The sequence below is a fragment of the Anas acuta genome, chromosome 3, assembly GCF_963932015.1.
Source record: "Anas acuta chromosome 3, bAnaAcu1.1, whole genome shotgun sequence".
Classification (NCBI taxonomy): Eukaryota; Metazoa; Chordata; class Aves; order Anseriformes; family Anatidae; genus Anas; species Anas acuta.
This window is the reverse complement of record NC_088981.1, coordinates 60426560-60446498: the sequence shown is the minus strand read 5'-3', so window position 1 is coordinate 60446498 and position 19939 is coordinate 60426560.

Genomic DNA, 19939 nt, shown 5'->3' with positions numbered 1-19939 from the left:
TCTCCATTTCCTAACACTTCTATATTTCAGTAAGTAGAATCAACTCTGAAATAATCTGGATGCCAGTGGGATGAACCTAAATGGTTTTGATGGTAGTCAAGTGAAGCAGTTAGTCTTGGTACCAATTTCCATTGGTCTCTAGGCAAAATAAATTTACAGCTATTAACATGCTCACACATTTCAATTCTCCCATCCCATATCTAACTGTCTTCCCAAAATGTTAGCCTATTGATATACAGAGGATGCTGAAAGATGTAAAGACATAAGGGAACCAGGGTGCCTCTTGTGGTGGGTACTAGAGAAGAAGGAAGAAGAGAGGACCTCAGCAGGAAGAAGGAATCAACAGATTGTCAACAGATTGTCAACAATCAACAGAATATCAACAGATTGTCTGGTCTGTGGGAACCTGTCAGATCTTCAGGGAGTTCCTGAAGTTCAGGAAGATGGGGTAGTGGTGCACAAGGTGTTACTAAAGGAGGTGTAGGAGTACAAGGAACTTCAGTTCCTGACAAGGAGCAGCACTCATGTGAGACTCCAGAAAATGTTATTCCACATGCCTTATTTTATTTGAGGACTTGCTCTCTTTTGTTCAAATTCTCTCCTCTAATGCTCAACAGTTTCTAACTTATTATGAGGACTCATCTGAACTGCAAGATCTACCACTAAGTTCTTGCTGACCTCCAGTTAATGAGAACAAGACAAAGACCACACATGATCTGACTTATGCAAATACTGCAACCACTGCTGATGTTGAAAATGCCAGTAAGTGAAAATAGGTTAAAGCTGTTTGTAAAAAGATGAGAGGCAATGGGATAGAAATATACAGCATTCAACATTTCGTGTAAATATTATTTTTTTTATATTCCATTGCTTCCAACTTGCCATTCCTCTGGGGGGAAAAAAAAATAATAATAAAAAAGGACTGTGTTTAGATTTTGAAACAGGCTTTGTTGAAACACATTCACCTTATCATAGAATCACAGAATGGTTTGGGTTGGAAGAGATCTTAAAAATTATCTAGTTCCACCCTCCATGTGATGGCCAGACATTTTCAACTAGTTCTATCACTACACATCATGACAAAAAGTCCCTTCCCAGCTGTCCCGTAGGCCCACTTTAGTTACTGTAGGGCCACTATAAGGTATCCCTGGAGCCTTCTCTTCTCCAGGCTGAACAACCCCAACTCCCTCAGCCTGTCTTCACAGGAGATGTGCTCCAGCCCCTTGATCATCCTCATGGCCCTTCTCTGGGCTTGCTCTAACAAGGAACTATTGCAGTTGTCATTATGGATGTGAGGAGGTATAATTTCCCCTGGCTGTTAGAGCTAAAAAAGGATGTATGTTTTTCAGCGCAAAAGGGCTGAGTTTAAACTCTGTAGTAAAACCAGATGACTTTTTCATCCTTCTGAATTTCACAATGAGTGTTTCACATGGTACCAATCATTATTAATGGGCATACTGCTAAAGAAGTTCAGTTTTAGTTAACTATTTGAAAGCTTCGGTGCATTTACCAGCCTTGTTGGTCAAGAAATGGGCAAGCATTTTCATCAGATCTGGATTTCCTGAACACATTCCAGGTATCCTATGTCTCTGACTGCTCTGAAATGGTCCAAAAAATAAAAAGCTGTTATTATCTGTGTGTTTATATACATCTTCCAAGCTTCAAAATCTTTGAGCTCTGGAACAATTCTTATTTTTGCTGAACTACATTACCCCTTTCTAGGCAATGACAATAGTTCTGTTCAGTAGACAAACACATATTTGTGGGTATACACATAATTTAAAGTGAATGTTGTGCTCAGAAATAGGCCTGAAGTGGTAGCCATTAAGTCCTTTATAAACTCCCAGAATAGTAAAAGCACCTGCAATGGATGTGCAAGCTTTCTCATACTACCAATATGCTTCCAGTCTGCTCTTGTGGAAGCACCCTTACCTTTGATAATACAGTCCAGTTTCTGTGGCTATTCAACTCTCAGCTTCTCTGCTGAAGATGCCAGGAAAGGCATTCCGGAGAAACAGATGCCCAAGGTAGTTTTGGATGTGGGCAATTATAAAAGTAAAAGGGTAAAAGTGGTAGTAGTTAATTTTGTGGCGTTTGTGTACTGGGAGTCTCAAATTGCCTCAGCCTTCAATATCTTGGAGTTGCACCTGCATTGGGTGTACTGACTTGACATTGTACCAATTTGTGCAGACCATGTTGAGACAGCTGTAATTTTGAATAAAATGAAGTTCCAATCACTTGAGTAGTAAGGCTACCATATAATTGTGATGGGTGAGCTAGGATTTTAGGACTTAAGTAGGGAAATGCCAAACTAGAAACCCTTCCCCAAACCCCAAATTTCTCCTAATCAGTAATGATGCCAGAAATCAGTAAAGTGTTTCTTACTTACTGGTCTCATATGGCTTTTACTTTTTCCGTAGTAACACTTCTGCCCTGTAATGCATGCATGGGACTGACTATGTTTATGTGCCATATATGAGGGCAGAATCTTACTCAAGAACAGCTCATGAAATAATGACTGGAAAGAACAATGATCTGTGGGAATTCTGCCCAGATCTTTGAGAACTGCTAGGATCACTTTTCCCAGACTAAGGAGCCTTGGGCAGCAACAGCTTGAAATGTTGAAACCAAGAGCATTTTTGAGGGAGTACATTTTAGAAAAATGTCTTATAACTGCATTTTGTAACTGTGGAGAATGAGGTGGAGACTGTATGTGGGTTGAAACTGCTGAAAGTAGGATTTATCTCACCTAACATCAGATATCTTCGAGGAATATTTTTAGTCTAAACAGGTCATTTGTGTTTCCTGTGTCATCAACGTAGAGAAACAATGCTATATTTAGCCTGTATGAAGACTTCTTTGTTACACCATTTCTAGGATATGGAACGTTATCCTCATAGGTGTCAATCATTCTCTACTCAACAGCATGGACAACATGGACATTCAACCAGATGGGACAGGATACTTATCTTTTAGCAGAATAAAGTTAGGTGAGAATAATTCTTCTTTTCGGTTTTCCAGGAGAGGATACTGAGTATTTAATCCAGAATATGAGTGTAGAGTGCAGTTTTATTTCTGTGTGAAACACGTTGGGTTTGGATGATGGAAAAGTAATTGCTCTTTCATGCTGTGGCCCTAAAGGTTGCAGTCCCAAAGTAGACTTGCTTCTTCCTGATATTTGGCTCTTGTCTCTGGGATGGGCTAAGAAGGTGAACTGGTAAACACAGGTAGGCTGGTTCTTGTAAAATGAGGCTGTGATATCTTCCAGTCCCTTCACAAGCTGCCTGCTTCCTTCTCATAAGAAACAAGTCTTTAGTCACCTGCACAACATTTCTATAGGAAGAACCTCAAAGAATATCAGTGCTTATCAGTACTGGAAACCCCACCACTGGCACTGTAGTTAACTGAACTGCTTTTTTTTGGCTTTTTTTTTTTTTAATGCAACTTCATTGTCACTGTGCACATAGATCCCAAAGACATGTCTTCTTCCAGACCTTAAGTGCAAATCTTCCTGTCAACTGCAGTGGCTCAGGCTAACCATCATGGCCAAGCAAGGATTTAACAAAGGCATCAGAATAAATGTACAAGAAAGTCCAATATTATGATTTAAACATGCATGGTTCTGGACACAGCAGTAAAATTGTTTTTAGCATAGAAGAAGTGAATAGCAAGGAACGTATATTAACAATGATATTTTCTATCTTCTGTAGGCAAATTTTCTGAAATACTTATATCACTGTTCTTTAGTTGGCTAGGATGTTCCATTGTAATCACACTGATACCCTTTTTTACTACACAACACCATTGTCCTTCACAAAGTCTGGTTTGTTTTCTGACAGAGAGCAGACTACTTTAACCAGTTTTGGAAGGTGTTGAAGAAAAATAGATCTTTGTCTGAAGGCTCTCTTCTCACAATTATAAATGACTTGCCTGAGCCAGAAAGAGGGGGATTAATCTCAGCAGTTCTGTAGTCAGTACAGAGAAATAACTATCCACTGAAGGTCTTAACCTAGACAGATATCTAACACAGGAAAAACAACTCAACTTCAGAGGTGTCTATTTGTGCCAGGGTGATGAGCTTAAATGGGACAAAATATGTTATAAGATATGATCTGCCTAGCAAAACTGGGAATCAAACTCATGTTTTCCAAGCCCTGACCAAATGGTGATATCACAAAGCCATCCTTTTCACTAGATTACTATTTAGCTTTAGAGAAGTTGTTGGTATCATCTGTATCTAATTAGCCATGTTTATTTTAGCAGTGAAACCACTAAACAGATTGTCTAATTTATTATTACCAATACATCATACATAATTGATTTGTCAGTCCCTTGGAATTAAATATAAACAAAAGTAATTATTGGAGTAAAACCAAAATGAAAAGACATCAGTGTCAAGTATTTGACAAATAAAAATGGTAAATGAAGTTCATGCTATGTCAACTAAAATATTTAAAAAAAAAAAAGTAAAGAAAAAATTACTCCATATTTAAGCATCTGAATACTTTTAAAACTTCTTTAGTTTCTTAATGAAATTATTTTTAAGACTTTCTTTTTGGAATTGAATGCATACTAAGAAAGTAGATTCAGATTGCAGATTCTAAATTAGGAGGAACTGTTGACTGCCTCGAAGGTGGAGAGGTCATGTACAGAGGTATTGAAAAACTAGAGGATGGGGCAATCACCAGTGATTTGAAGTTTAACAAGTGAAATTTCCAGATTCAACTACAACAAGGCAACCCTGGCTATACATACAGACTGGGGGACGAGAGGCTGGTGAGAAGCCCGCAGAAAGTGATCTGGGGGTTCTGGTCAATGACAAATTGAACATGAGTCAACAGTGTGCTCTGGCAGTCAAAAAGGCCAACCATGTCCTGGGGTACATCAGGCACAGCGTTGCTAGCTGGTCGAGGGAAGAGATTATCTTGCTCTGCTCCGTGCTTGTGTGGCCTCACCTCCAGTACTGTGTGTATTTTGGGGTGTCACAGTATAAAGGGACATAAAACTATTAGAGAGTGCTACACTCTGCAGGAGAGCAACAAAGAGGGTGAAGAGTCTAGAGGGGAAGATATATGAGAAGCAGCTGAAGTCCCTTGGTTTGCTCAGCCCAGAGCAGAGCAGGCTGAGGGGAGGCCTCATATTCAGATGAACCTTGTAATTTGGTGGTGATAATTTGCTTTAGTGAAAAAACTTGCAATAGCAGAAACATTAGACTTAACACATGCTGTGGCACAGTCTCCCAAGCAAGTCTGGGATAGACCTGTTATCAGTTCATTCAGAGAACAGCAGGTGTCTTAGGGAAAGTGGAGGGAGAAAGCCTACAAGATGGTCATAAACCCCAAGGGCAGAGTTAATGACAATATATTTCACTTAGAATTTCACTTCAAAATAATTCCTTTTTAATGGCAAGAATCTGCCGAAAAGTGATAGGAACTATTTAGGGCTATTCTTGCCCATATGCCTGAGCCCTCAGGACATCTCTGTGTTCCTACACCCACAAAAAGACATCACTGTTCTCTCATTACCTTTCTTACTGTCAGTTTCAAACCATGGATTCTCCCTTTTCTGTTACACCAAAGTAGTACAAGAGCCTAACTCTGAAATATGCTGTGAGCTTTCATCTACCAGTATTAAATCTTTTTAAGGTGAGTGGCATAATGGCTCACAGTGTCTCTGGCTCTTGGGCCAGGCTCTATTTGTGAGCTGCAAAATGATGGCTCCAAAGGTGACGAAGGGGCAGGGAAAGTAAGGCTGCCTCATAACGCATTTGATTCCATCTTATGATGAGTGGTTCTTACGAATCCACTCAGAAAATAGGCAGTAGAAGAAGCAATGCAAATTTTCCTCTTTTTTTTTTTTTTTTTCTTTTGAAATATACTCAGCATCTGTGAGAGCAAATATAAGTATGGTAATCTTTTCAGAAAAGTGTAAACAGTGTATGGGTGAGTGTTTTGACAGAACATTACCTATCCTTCTTACAGATTGGAAAAAAAAAGATTGCATATAATTATCTGAATGTCATCATACTTAGGAAAATTTCTGGCATCTTCTCAGTCAAAATGTTTGCTTATGTCCAACCTCCATCAATGATTAGAAAACATTTTGTGATGCCAAGAGATTGTTTGTAGGAAGATTTTAAAGAAAATGTAATTGACGTTAACAAAAATAATAATAAAATAAATCCCTTTTAATCAGTTCCTCATGCCAAAGATTAGCAGTGATCTTGACGTGTGCAACATAATCAGTCATAACCAAATCCTAGCTGAAGTAGAACCTCAAATGTAGATAAATTCCCACTAGCTTGAATTTTATTTACCCATTACATGCTGTTGGAGGAAGCAGAAACTTGTTCAAGATACTGTATGTTTGCCTTGGCCAGCCCAGTCAAACGGATAGAAATGTACAGCTATGGAGCACGCACAGTATCAACTTGGAAATATCTGTAGAGTTTGTATTTCTTGAAGCATTGTCCCTCATGAAGAGTTTACCTCTGAGCATGAAGACCTCAGAATGTAACTGAAAATAATACCATTTCTGTAATGTTATAAGGTATTTTAATTATCATTTCAGTATTCAGTTGTGAATTATGGAAATACCTACAACATTCTGGGAACTTACAATCACTGCAAATGCATATTGGACCATTGAAGGTTTACACACTTCAACCCAGTTCAAGTTTGTGATCCTACAGCTGCTCACCATACCTAAAGGTTGTATATGTTTTTATCTAGACTTTCCTTCTGTTCAAGGAACTCCACGGAAAATGGCTATAGTTTTCCAAGGAAGGGCAGTTTCAGTTTTTGTGTTTCTCTTTTATGGGCTTTGAACAAATGGATGGGTGCATATGAGTGACTGAGACCTCTGCATCCTGCTTGCACAGAAATAGCATATGAATAACGACAAAAACAGTGTGTAGACTCAAAAACTATGTACACTAAGTGTCTTTGATCTTACTAAGTTAGGGAAATATAACATTAGCTGGAGTTCTTTAAAGGAGGAAAGTCTGCTACAGAACCCAGGCTAAAAATCCTCCTAAACTAGATGAAGATTGAATGATAAAAAAGATGAAACTGTCACAGTACGGAAAACTAAAATTCATCCCTACATGCCCTTTTTTTCATATTTTAGCTCAAATCAATAAATAGGAGCATGTCAGCTGTGTGTCCCTGCTATTGTCAGGTGCTGGTAGGAAATACCACCTGCCTCATAGGATTATTGGGTAATTAATAAATATCTTTCATTTTGGTCTGTTTTACAAAAGAAAAGACCTTTTATTGTGGTCAGATATAACCATCTTCTACTATTAAGGAGTTATCACTTCACCTTTATTTCAGCCAATGAACATTATATTGGCTTTGATGACAGCATGGTTTTCATATGCTACACATTTTATATTTATCTAAGGTTAGAAAAGTCCAATTTTTCTGTATTCTTGAAAAGGTATAAGTACCATCAGTATTTGATTTTGTGAGAAGTAAAGCAGCAATATCTTACATCATGCCTCTTACTACTATACTTCCCATACCAGAACTGAGACAGAACATAAGACGACTCATGAGTCAGACCAAAGGTCCATATAGCCAATACCCTTTCCAACTATTCAATGCAGATAAACAGGAAAAAGTGTAAGAGCAGAGGAAGAAAGTAGTATTTCCCGCCTCCTTTGACAGATTATGGTTTGATACCTCTTGAACCAACAGTACTAACTTTGTATATATATATATATATTATTTTTTGTTTCTTCTCACAGACTGCATAGAAAATGTGTGAGTTGGGAAGAAAAAAAATTGTTAAACATAGTTCCATACTTCTTTCAAAAATAGTCAGTGAAATAAAGACTTTGGTACCATTACCTATAGTAGCAATTACACTGTGTCATGACAAAAACACTTCTAAGCAGTGGTTAACAAAATCTGGGAACACGTTTTTCTCAGGTTGCTTGTTTTTTCATAAGCATGTTTTTATGTTTTTATGTTTTTATGTTTGTATGTTATGTTGTTGTTTTTTAATATCCAATTTTAAACATCATCTTGCATAAGAGTAGAGGGATCAACACAAGATAATTTGTAATAAATTTAACTTGCTTTCAAAAAAAGTCTCTGAACAGTCAGTATTTGGAAGCACGATTGGTCTCAGTTTTGCTCTTGAAACATTGTTCAAGTATGATTGCCAAGACATTCTTTCCTGATTGTACTGATTCTTCGGCCTCATAAATGGCTTCTGAGTACTGCTTTCTATTTGGTGATATTGTGCCAGTATCATACACTGACAATCAGGTGAGCATAGCTTAGCACAGACCAGTCTAGCTCAGGAAGCAACCATTGTCCCTTTGGTGGTTTACTACAGCAGTTAAGGGCAAAACCTCAAGGCTGTCATTTAAGTCTTTTTTTTGTGTATGTTGCAAGTCTACATGTTCTTCAAGACTGCTGACACCACAGATGGGCCAAAAGCCTTCTGCACAAGCATGACAGAATGGCCATGATTCTTGTGGATTGTTTTGGTATTTAGGGACTTAGTTATTTTTTGTGCTGCATGAACCTGGTGCATAGCAAAGGTTAGTTAGTTAGGTTAGACAATGGTAAACTTACACCATCTACCTTAAGCTGTATGTTGTTCCTGACACACCACACCACATTATACTTCTTATCTACATGGATCAAACAGCTCTCCTCAGTTACCCTGTTCAGTCCTCCATCCCCAAATACACTAAGCTGTAACATAATTCCAACTTGATTTTATGACTTCTAAACTATGGAAAAGAAAGTCCATGGTTATCTGCTAATATTACTTCTTGGTACAGTCATTGTTCCTTGTCCCTGAAATGTCCTACAAGAAAGAAAATGAATGACCTTTTGATCTGGTTGACCAGCTACCATTAGATCTTTTGCCTTTCCTCTCCAGCTCCTCACTCTGCTATCAGCCAAATTATGTGAGATCTGCCACAGCCAGGGTTAGCTATAGGTCAGTCAAATGGTCTTCTGACCCAAGCAGTGGGTGATGTGTTTGTACAAGTGGAAATAAGAAACAAAGACAAGAAAAACATCATGTCACTGTGTGTACCTACAAATATCTTTAGGAAATTCACTGATTGGTTCATCATGGAAAGCCCAAGTCACGAGTTCTTAAGTCATCTACCAAGGAAATTAGATAATTATTATAGTTATTTCATACCTTTCCTCTGCCACCACATACTACCCAACCTACCTCCTCTCCCAGTTTTGCAGCCCTACTATAAGGACAGCAGCTGGTGTGCCAAAAGTGAAGAAAACCTTGTTGTCTGTATTTTCTAACTTTATTTTTTTCTGCTATTTCTGTCATTACCGGACACACCAGATTGTACACTTCATCTCTTAGGTGAACCTGATGGATGGATTTTCTGCTAATATACCAGAAGTTACTTTTGTGCCATATTTTACATCAATGTGAAAATTTCTAAGTTAATGTGAACTGTGCTTTTTCACTCAGGAACACAAATAGAAGAGGAATAACTAGGAGGAAAAAAAAAAAAAAAAAAAAAAAAAAAAAAGAACACTTTTAAATGCTTCTTCTGTAGAGATCACTGAATCTTAAACTGAAGGAAACGGGTTTAATTGTCCTTTCATCAACTAAGATCAGATTTTTAAAATGCTCTCAGGGACTAGATTGAGTCTATATGTTCAATCTCTTTATTCAGTAACTGGAAAGAGACAGATGCATTTTCTGTATATTTAGAGGACCCATACAACTTCCTTTCAGTGTTCCCCCAGTTCTGTATACAACAAGACAGTATACTTCCAGAGGGTACTTACCTCTTCCAGAAGGAAATGGTAGGCACTTCCATTCACCCAGCACTCACCTGCCCAGCTATGACTGCTATAAGCTAATGGTGCACGTCCCTGTCTTACACTGAATCCTCATTGGTGTCCAAAAAGCAACCAACAGGAATTTCAAATATACAGAAACAGGTCAAATGCTTAGGCATCTCTGAAAACCCAAGGAAAAGTTTTGTTACACAATGCCTTCTGAAAAATAGCCACTGTTGCTGAAAACTAGCCAATGCTGCTAATGGTGGCATGCAATCTTGGGCGAGAATTTTCCAACATTTCTTTAGGATCAGACACTTCCTACGTTTTGTCAAGCTTGGCTTTTAGACATTCCTAAAATGCAGGGGAATCATGCAAAAATCTGTGAAATGAGGAACTTGCCTTGTGGTGAAAAGAACTCAAACTAAGTCCCTCCCTGAACAAAAACAGATGGAAAAACACAGACAAACCACATCAGTGCTCCATGACCTACATCAAACCTCCCTCCAAAACATCTCCTAAAACATGCAAGAACCACATCAGAATAAACTTCCTATTTCAGAGATCTGACAGACCAAAGGCTTACAAGCATTGGGGCATGACCCAAAAGTGGGTCACCAGAGGACACCCACTGGGCTTCATCACACCAACTGAAAGGGCAGTAAATCCCTGTGGTGGCTAAAACCAAGCTGGAATTTTAAGCCCAGTAAGAAGGAACAATTCTTTCCCTTGCCTACACCTTTTCTTGCTGCTTCAGCTGCCCTTGCTTTGGTTTGTTTCTTCACTTGCCCACCACAAAGTAGGCAACCTGTTCTCCAATTACCCTCTTGCCTTTTCGTTTCTCCTGTCCAACAGGGACAAAATGTCTATATGATCCAGGTATCATGTCAAAGTAACATTTTCTAGGTGCTGAGGAGCACAGGATTAGCCCTACTCCACCCCAACTGTGTCTCATTTTGTCAACCAACCAGCCGCCAGGGCTTGTCACCCGGCAAACCCAGGTATCGCTGTTTCCCAGGGTTTCAGCTCATGTTTAAGCCTACTAAGCCCACTCTTTCACATGATTAGTTGTCCCCCATTAATGATCAACTCTTCATGAAGTAGAGGAATGTTCAAATTTGATATGAGATTTATAATGTTTTTATTTTTGTTAATTGGGAATAGCAGGATAGCAAATGTAGTCACGCATATGTAGCAAGAACTTTACAGCCATCCCTAAGAGTGTGCATAAACAATTTAATGGAAAAACTAAGAGAGTTACTGGGGCACCAGCTAAGATGAAAAGTCCTTCATTAGAGGAGCCTTTGGGTATTTTAGGAAATAGAGCTGGCATTTCTCTAATCAATAGTGGACTATCACAGCAGCTATATTTGGGCTCTATTGATGGAACAGATGGAAGATTTGTCTTCCAGTCCTTTCTGTGTAGTAATAAATCAAAATGTAGCCATTTCTATTTGATAATAATTGTTTTAATAAGTAAAAGCAAAAACAATGAGAAAGAATAAAGATAAAAAGAGCATTTACTTGCCCAAAACTTTCTGTCCCTGTGGCAAGCACAATGCAAATACAGGGTGAAAAGACCGTCCCTCTTTATATTTTAAGGAAGTAGACAGGCAGTAGTGCACAAGAAACTGAGAAAGCAGTATTTGAAAACAGGGGCTTCAGCACACCAACTGTTATTAAGATTTTCTCTAAAAATCGTGGCAGAAATCTCAAGGCAAATCCTGATGGATAGCTTGTATTAAGATGGCAGCCACCATACTAGATTCCAGTAGTCCAAAGATTTGATAATGGTATTTGTGGCATAAACACAGAAAACACTTCTGTTAGGTACAGTTCCCTAAAGTCTCCTGTGAGAACAGGACCTAATACTGCATCAATACATATCTTTTCTCTACTGAAGAGCTTTAGACTCCAGTCTTAAATGATTCATAGGCTTTATGGTGTTAACTTACAATGTGAAGCACTGATAACGTTATCTTACAGATAATAGGCTTGCATGTGGGTAATCCATTTAAGTTCTTTCCTGAATTATCTCCCAGTAGTAAATGTGTTTAAAAATAATCACAATTTCTGTTGTATTTGTTCTTTGAAATATGTATTTTTCTTATCAGTAGTCAATAAGAGGTTTTCAGAATATTAAGATAAATAAATATTGTGAGGGGAGTTTTAAAGAGTTGCCTTAAAGGAATTCAGTCTTCTCAGTCTCAATAGTGAACCCTGGACGTCTACTTTGACACTATATAATTGTGGCACAGAAAAACCCTGCCCCTTGTCTGACATCTCTCAGGCTATGTACATATGCTTGATGTGGTTTTTCTGGTGTTGACAAGATATTCATGAGCTCTTGATGTGTTTTCTGTATCACTGATATGGTTTGCCTGAGATTTATATGAATGTTATCTTTCATCTTTCCTTCCTTTCCTTCCTTTCTTCCTTTCCTTCCTTCCTTCCTTCCTTCCTTCCTTCCTTCCTTCCTTCCTTCCTTCCTTCCTTCCTTCCTTCCTTCCTTCCTTCCTTCCTTCCTTCCTTCCTTCCTTCCTTCCTTCCCCTTTCTTTGTTTTGTTTTGTTTTGTTTGTTTCTTTGTTTGTTTGTTTGTTTTGGGGAAGTGTCTGGTTTTAGTTTCTGTTAACTCAATGAATATGTTTTCATCGTTGCTGGGAACAGCTTACGTTTCCTGATGTATTACGAAGAGATAATAGAAAATCCAAGTTTTTAAAATATTCTGTCTTCAGAGAATGAGTTGAAAAAAAAACATGTCCTGTATAGATCATTTTATCTGATGACTACTGCTTTCTCAGACGGGCTCTAGAGCTATACATAACCATAGTGACACATGCAACTCAACACAATACAGAACCATATGGTACTCAATGGCTGTAAGATATAGAGCTGGCTTGGTAATTTGGAAGGTGACTAACCACCATCTTCCTTTCATGGGAAGTGTAAACAGAACTCCCAAATTCAGAAAAACCTATTTGTTCAATTTTTGGTAAACTGCTGCTCTCCTATTAAAAATATTCCTGCTTTTTTTTTTTTTTTTTTTTTTTTTTTTTTTTGGGGGGGGGGGAAATACCATCACAAAAACAAAACAAAACAAAAAAAACGTTACATCATCACCAAATTCACTAGAGCAAGGAATAGGAGAGAATCACATTCTTATATGTTTTCACAAAGTTCTGGAGAATATTTCTGCTGTATATTTTAGTGGCCTCATTAGAGGTTTTCATCTGTTCAGGGTAACTACTACAGGTTAATTGGAGCTCGTTTAAAGTAAACCCACTGGTACATTATGCACAACTAAACAGATTTGAAGTATTCAGAAAGCAGGGTTTAATCTGCAGAAGGTTTTCAAACTCCAGAGTACAGCAGAGCTACTCTACTCTACTCTACTCTACTCTACTCTACTCTACTCTACTCTACTCTACTCTACTCTACTCTACTCTACTCTACTCTACTCTACTCTACTTTACTCTATCCTACTCTACTCTACTACATTATACTAGGCTCTCCCACTCCCCAAGGCAGGCTTTATACCCCAAAGCATCTCTAAGTTTGGGTAAAACTATGAGGTCAATTGTGCCTCTTAGAAGCTGCATATAAATTGAACAAAGACACTGATTTCTATTATACATGGAGTCTGGCTCACCTTCCTTTGGTCTCAGTGACAGATTTCATACCCCAGCTGCTCTTGAACATGTACAGTGTAACATAGCAGGAAGAGACAAAGTTAGACATAGAAGTATGATATACACGGTGTAACTTCAAAACTCTGGTGCAAAGCCAGTGCTAGGCTGTTGAAAAGCATGACAGAAGACTGTTACTTACTATTCTCAAAATGTTGCCATTAAAAATATAATGCTGCTTTGAGTAAATGCTAGTAAAATATCACATTCCTTCCTTTTGCAATAAATTAAGAAGTTTTGTGAAAATATTACAGAATTAATAATATTTGTGAAGATCTGGGTTTTCATAAAGCAGCTGGACCTGCTACTTTTGCAATTTACCACATCGTCTTGACATCTTTTGAAGTAGAGCATTGTGGTTAATATACAGTTGTCTATTTTCAGCCCTGCCCACATCTTCCAACAGAGGCCTACTAGATTTCAAAAAGGAGAAAAATGTAAAATATAAAGGTATTACAATTTATAAAATAGAAATGAATAACGAGATCAGTGATTTAATGCATATTCAAAGAAAGAATATTCCTCCATATTCTTCAGATATCCTCACTAGCTTCTGTACTAATCCAATACTGTGGTATTAGCTATTCCAAATGCATAAAATCCTATTTTCTTTCTCTCTTTGAAGTTGTGGCACAACTTCAAGGGGAAAAGAAAATGGCTTGTAGAGCTTTTTTGAGTCTTCCTGCAAGATCTGTAAATACAATTAGTCGCTGCTAAGATTAATTAATAATTATATTTACAAGTATAAAATCATTAAAAAAAAAAGAAGGATGGGTGTCTATTGCAGAGGAAGCAGTCATTAGAATACTAGGGTAGATACGGTTAAGATATTCTGATATAGGTGTAGAAATTAGGATAGCAAAGAGATTAAGCAAATATATACTAATTCAGAGTTCATCTTCCTGGAAAATAATAAAAAAGAAGGCCAACTTGAAAATGATGCCCAGCAACTTCAATAGTTAGATCACAGCTTCAGGATACATGCACATCATATAGTAAACTGAGCCGGGTCCAAAAATAATGAACAGAGTTCTCATTAACTGAGGTTCTGCAAGTTTCTAAATTTTACTAAATCATTTTAATGTAGCCTCTCACCACTAAGTGGCAAAAATAATACAGTGAAAGCACTCTGTATTTGCAGTACTAGACATACCTAGCATACTCCCTATTCCTCCACAGAGTTTAGAAAAATATAACTAAATATTTGTAAATCAGACCCAATTAATTTATTCTTAATCCTTTCCAAGACTTTTTCAATAATAATCCTGATACTTCCCCTGGAAATTTTCTATCATACATGGAACATAATTATTTATAAAGCTATTGGAATGTACATGCAAACATGTTCTGCAAATGTGTAGAAAGTATGGACAAAGTTATAATTTATTTTGGACTAAATGGAACGAATTCCAGTCCTTCAGGAGACTTAACTAATGCATTATTCTGTGTAACAAAGAATTTTGGTGTGCCACAATGCTTCACTAGATGGTATTTTAAGAATTTGGGAGCATCAGACATACAGAGCTCAAGACATGGCCACAGAAGAAATCCTGTGAAAATGGGGAAAAAAAAAAAAATCACATTGCTTATATATGATTTTATAATAAAATCACATCTGCTTCTTTGCTGGTATCTTTCTAGTCCAATCCTTGTGAAAGTCGATCCACCAAGGAGAAATATGACACAGAGCTGAAGAATGGGTTTTACAGGAAGGACTGTGGAATTTAACAGAAAAGGGAGTATGTTATTCCAGCAACAATGAGCAAATTCAGAATAAGTTTATATAAATGCAGATCACATTGGAAAAAAAAAAATAATCTTTTTCCCTAGATGATACGTGATGAAGCTAGGATGAGGCCTATGGCTGAGTTTCAACCCTCTGGCTTCCAGCACCGATGTGGGACTCCTTGGGTAAGAGCATGGCTGTCACTGGTTACATCTATAGGCCATAAAAGAAGGCAGCTCTAGAAAGTGACTCAGGCCACCCAGGAGCCATCTTCTGAATAAGTCAATCTTCCTTCATTTGCTGCAAGGTATCTGAGCTCCTAACATAATCCCCATAGGTAAGTGACAAGAACCTGTGAAATGACCCAGGTCTCAGCTTAAAATGAATTTTCATTAAAACAAAGAAAAGTTGAAAAAAAAATAATATTTGTCTTCTTCTATAATTCACCTTTCTTAGTCAATGCACAGTTTTGCAATGATTATCTTTTCAAGAAGAGATTTCTGTGCAGTCTCAGTATCAAAGGGGAATCCCTTTCTAGATAACAGCATTAATTTCTGCATGATAGGGAAAGCTACAAACTATTGCAAATCTGTGTAAAATTCAATCTGCTTTTTAACATGACACTTTATAAAGCTATTGTTTATCTAGGGGTGGTTTTTGGTGTACCAGACATTCCAATATACTAGAAGTTTTGGTACACTTCAGGGAAAAGTGACATCAGAGATGAGTACAAGGTGTCCAGTGATTGTCTAATTTCTTACTCTAGGAAAGTCTTCGGTTAGGATGTCATGTTGCTTTAAGTATGTCATTCACTCTTACATGGACTTTTTAGGAGACCAACAGTATTGTGTTCTCTTTGTGGCATAGGCAAAAATGGAGTTCAAGTCATCAGTTCCTTCCTCTGAGGTAATGAAGACCTATAATGCTAAGCATGCATTTCTGTCTTTATTTTTAAATATCTGATTTCAAACTAACAGGGAAGGTAGAAATATATGTAGAAAAACAGTGATCAATGACATGAATTTCAATGAAGAAACACGCCAGGTGCTGCACCCGGGATGGAGCAATGCTGGGCACAGGCACAGGCTGGGAGATGGTGGTTGGGCAGCAGCTCAGCAGAAAGGGAACTGGGGGTGCTGGTCAATGGTGGGCTCAACACAAGCCAGCAGTGTGCCCTGGCAGCCAAATGGCATGTTGGGGTGCATTAAACACAGCACAGCGGTCAAAAGGGGTGATTCTCCCCCTATATTAGTGTTGATGTAGCCTCACCAGCAATATAGTGAGCAGTTCTGGGCTCCGCAATGTAAAAAAAGGACGCTAAGGTCCTTGAAAGTATCCAGGGGATGGCAACAAAGCTGGTTACAGGGCTGGAAGACATGCCCTATGAGTAGAGGCTGAGGGCACTAGGTTTGTCTGCTCTGGAGAAGAGGAGGCCAGGAGGTGATCTTATTACAATTTCCTGAGGAGGGGAAGTGCAGAGGGAGGTGCTAGTCTCTGCTCCTTGTAGCTGTTGATAGCACACTCAGGAACAGCACAAAACTATGCCAGGGGAGGTTCAGACTGTACATCTTTACTGTGAGGGTGGTCAAGCAATGGAACAGGCTTTCTAACAAGGCAATTTGTGCCCCATTCCTGTCAGTGTTCAAGAAGCATTTGGAATAACGCCCTTGATAATATGTTTTAACTGGTGGTTAGCCCTGAAGTTGTCAGGCAGTTGGACTGGATGATCTTTGAAGGTCCCTTCCAACTGAACCATTCTATTCTAGCAGCAATAAACTTTACCTTTATCATAATTTCTGTTCTGACAAGCTGTCTGTCAAACCAGTGATTAAGAATAAATATCTACAGAAATCAGGAGTATTATATTCCATGTCAGAGCTAGCATCTCTACAATGACTTCAGGAGAAGATATGAGTTCTCATCAGGAGCATCTGCTGGCTGAAGATATTGTGTGTATAATATTAAAAGACCAGTGATAGCTTATTCCAAGCTCACCTCTATACTGTAAAACTTTTCTGCAGGAGTCTGTGACCACAGTCATATCCTATAAAGACTTAGGAACTCTAGACTAGCTCTGCCAGGAAATTCATGATGCACCTTATAGAAAATAAATCTTTTCATATTTGGAGTTGTCTGATTCATTGTTTACCTATACTACAGTCTCAGTTCTTGAACACAGATCAGTATGACCTGTGACAAAATGCAGAATGTTAAACCAGCAGTGCAAGTAGATTTCTTGTGTGCACACTTCAGAGCTTTGGATTTGCCCAGAACCATTGTAAAACCTCTCCACAGCAGGGATGCATCAGGGTGAGTCATGGTATCTTACCAAGAGAATTCACAACCAAGATGGTAAATCAGCAAAGTCCTCCTTGACACACTACGACCAGGCTCCAGTAAGGAGACTGTTATTTAGAGGATGCAAATGCAACTGAGAGGTTTAGCTGCTCTTGAAGAGACACAGATTCAGAGAGAAAAATATCATATTGCCAAGCCAAAGAACCAACATTTTGCAACTGCTAACAACAGAGCATGGTTGCCTTTGCATTTACAGCATACAAGGCACACATTATAGAACTGTCAGAGGAATTTCACCATAAAATGTCCGTCTGCATCTTCACTATAGAAACATATAAAGCCCAAAGTTTTTTTTTGTACTTCTAAACTGTCTTTTGTTCCTTGCATTTAGCTGATTTATGTGTATATATATTAGGTATACAATTATTGGCACTCACGTACAGTTTCACATTTCAAACTCAATTCCTTGAAAACTGTATAGCCACTATTACCAGCAAAAGTAAGAACAAATGTTCTATGCCTTGTGAAAAATAGAAACAACCCAAACAAAACAAAAGCATGTCACCAGTAGTCACAAACAGTATTTTAAACATGACTATACTCAAAACCCCCCAAAAAGTGTGTGTAATAATATTGCTAAGATAATTGCATCATATTCATAATATAAATGTTACTTGGAATGGATTCAAGTTTTTGACAAAAGCGTGACAACTATAATCTCATTACTCATAAATTACTTTGAGGCCTTTAATTCAGTAATGAAAGAGCTGTATGTCCTAATATGTATCTTATATATCCAGCAATAAACATGCATATTCATAATAATTACATTAAGCTTTAAAGGTGTCAAATACCATTGGGGAAAAAAATAAAAATAAAAATAAAAATAAAATAAAAATAAAAATAAAAATAAAAATAAAAATAAAAATAAAAATAAAAATAAAAATAAAAATAATAGATTGGGATCATCCTTCCTTTGCAATCTGAACTTGACGCATTTGCAAATCTGGTCTGAAAGTACATAAAAACCAATATAATGCCATAAAACTACAGGTTGTGTTACCTTAATTATTACCTACTGCAGGATACCTTTCTCTCACTGCTCACTCTCTGAATCATGTGCTAATGTTAAAACAACTTCACAAAAATCAATCTGTTTGTTATTCATAGTTGCTGAAAGGAAAAAACAAAAGTAATCAAGAAGAGCAAAACAAATAGATCTGATTTACAATTCCTCTCCTATTCGAGACTGTTGAGCTGTATAAACTTACACTGTTTCTTATTTGACATCTGTTTCCATGATCTTGGAAATATCTGTCATTCCCACATACTAAATTTTGCACATATATTTATTGTGCAAGATGTTTCTGAGTCCTTTTTATTTATTTATTTATTTATTGTTTGTTTGTTTGGAAGAACAGTAATGTTTATGCAAACAAGAAGAAACAAGACCATGTGATCCACAGGTGCACCTGGAATTTGCCATTGAGAACTGTCAACTATGGGGATTCAAATAAATACATTAAATAATACAATTTACAATTTATAATAATACAATAATAATAAATATGATATTCTAAACATTAAAAAATGATAAATGAAAACCCCATTCCTGTCACTAAATCAAAAAATTAATTTAAAAATCTTAAGGTTTTATTTATTTATTTAAGAGCGAAAGAACCAAAGGAAAAAAAAAAAAAAAAAGAAAAAAAAAATTAAGAAATTATTAAGGATTATTACATACTGCATTGGGAGTTTCAAGTGCCTTGCCTGAGTTTTGTGCCCTCTGTAAAACCCTTGCTGTCTCTTTGCCTTGAAGCCCTTTCTCTGCCACTTACCTTCACCTGCCCCCCAATGGATATAAGTATGCTTCCGGAATGGCCAGTTATTTGTAGCTGCAATCAAACGCAACTTTCTTTGTTACAGCAGCTGCTGTAATGGACCTCAAAAGAGCTTAGGTTGTTATCTGGCCAGAAGTTGGCTAGCACCAACAGAATCTCCTCCCTGGGGCTTTAGTTTTTGAGATAAAATGTGTATATTAGGTGTACAAACAGAGAGGAATCAACTTGCATGTGCATGCGTGTTGTCTGCAAGGAGCCCACAGCAAATTACATGAACCAGACATCAGTCACCTTGTAGTTAGGTCACCTTTTAAAGTTATGAATATACCTCAATATACCATCCCACAAGTGAAACAACTGTGATCCTGGGGATTTAGGCTTGCCTGTAAATTATTGTATGGCACACCAGTTTTTTAGAAACAATTTTCAGAAAAAATCCATAGCCAAATTCATGCTCAAGAACACAACTGCTGGTCATTGTTTGGTCAGCAGGTCAGGAGCCTTTTGGGATAGTGCCTTCTTTTTCTCCCTCACCAAGCGTGTTGCCAGCAGTGGCCCAAGGGTGTTTGTGGGTTGTCACACCACAAAAAGGGTCCCCTATCAAA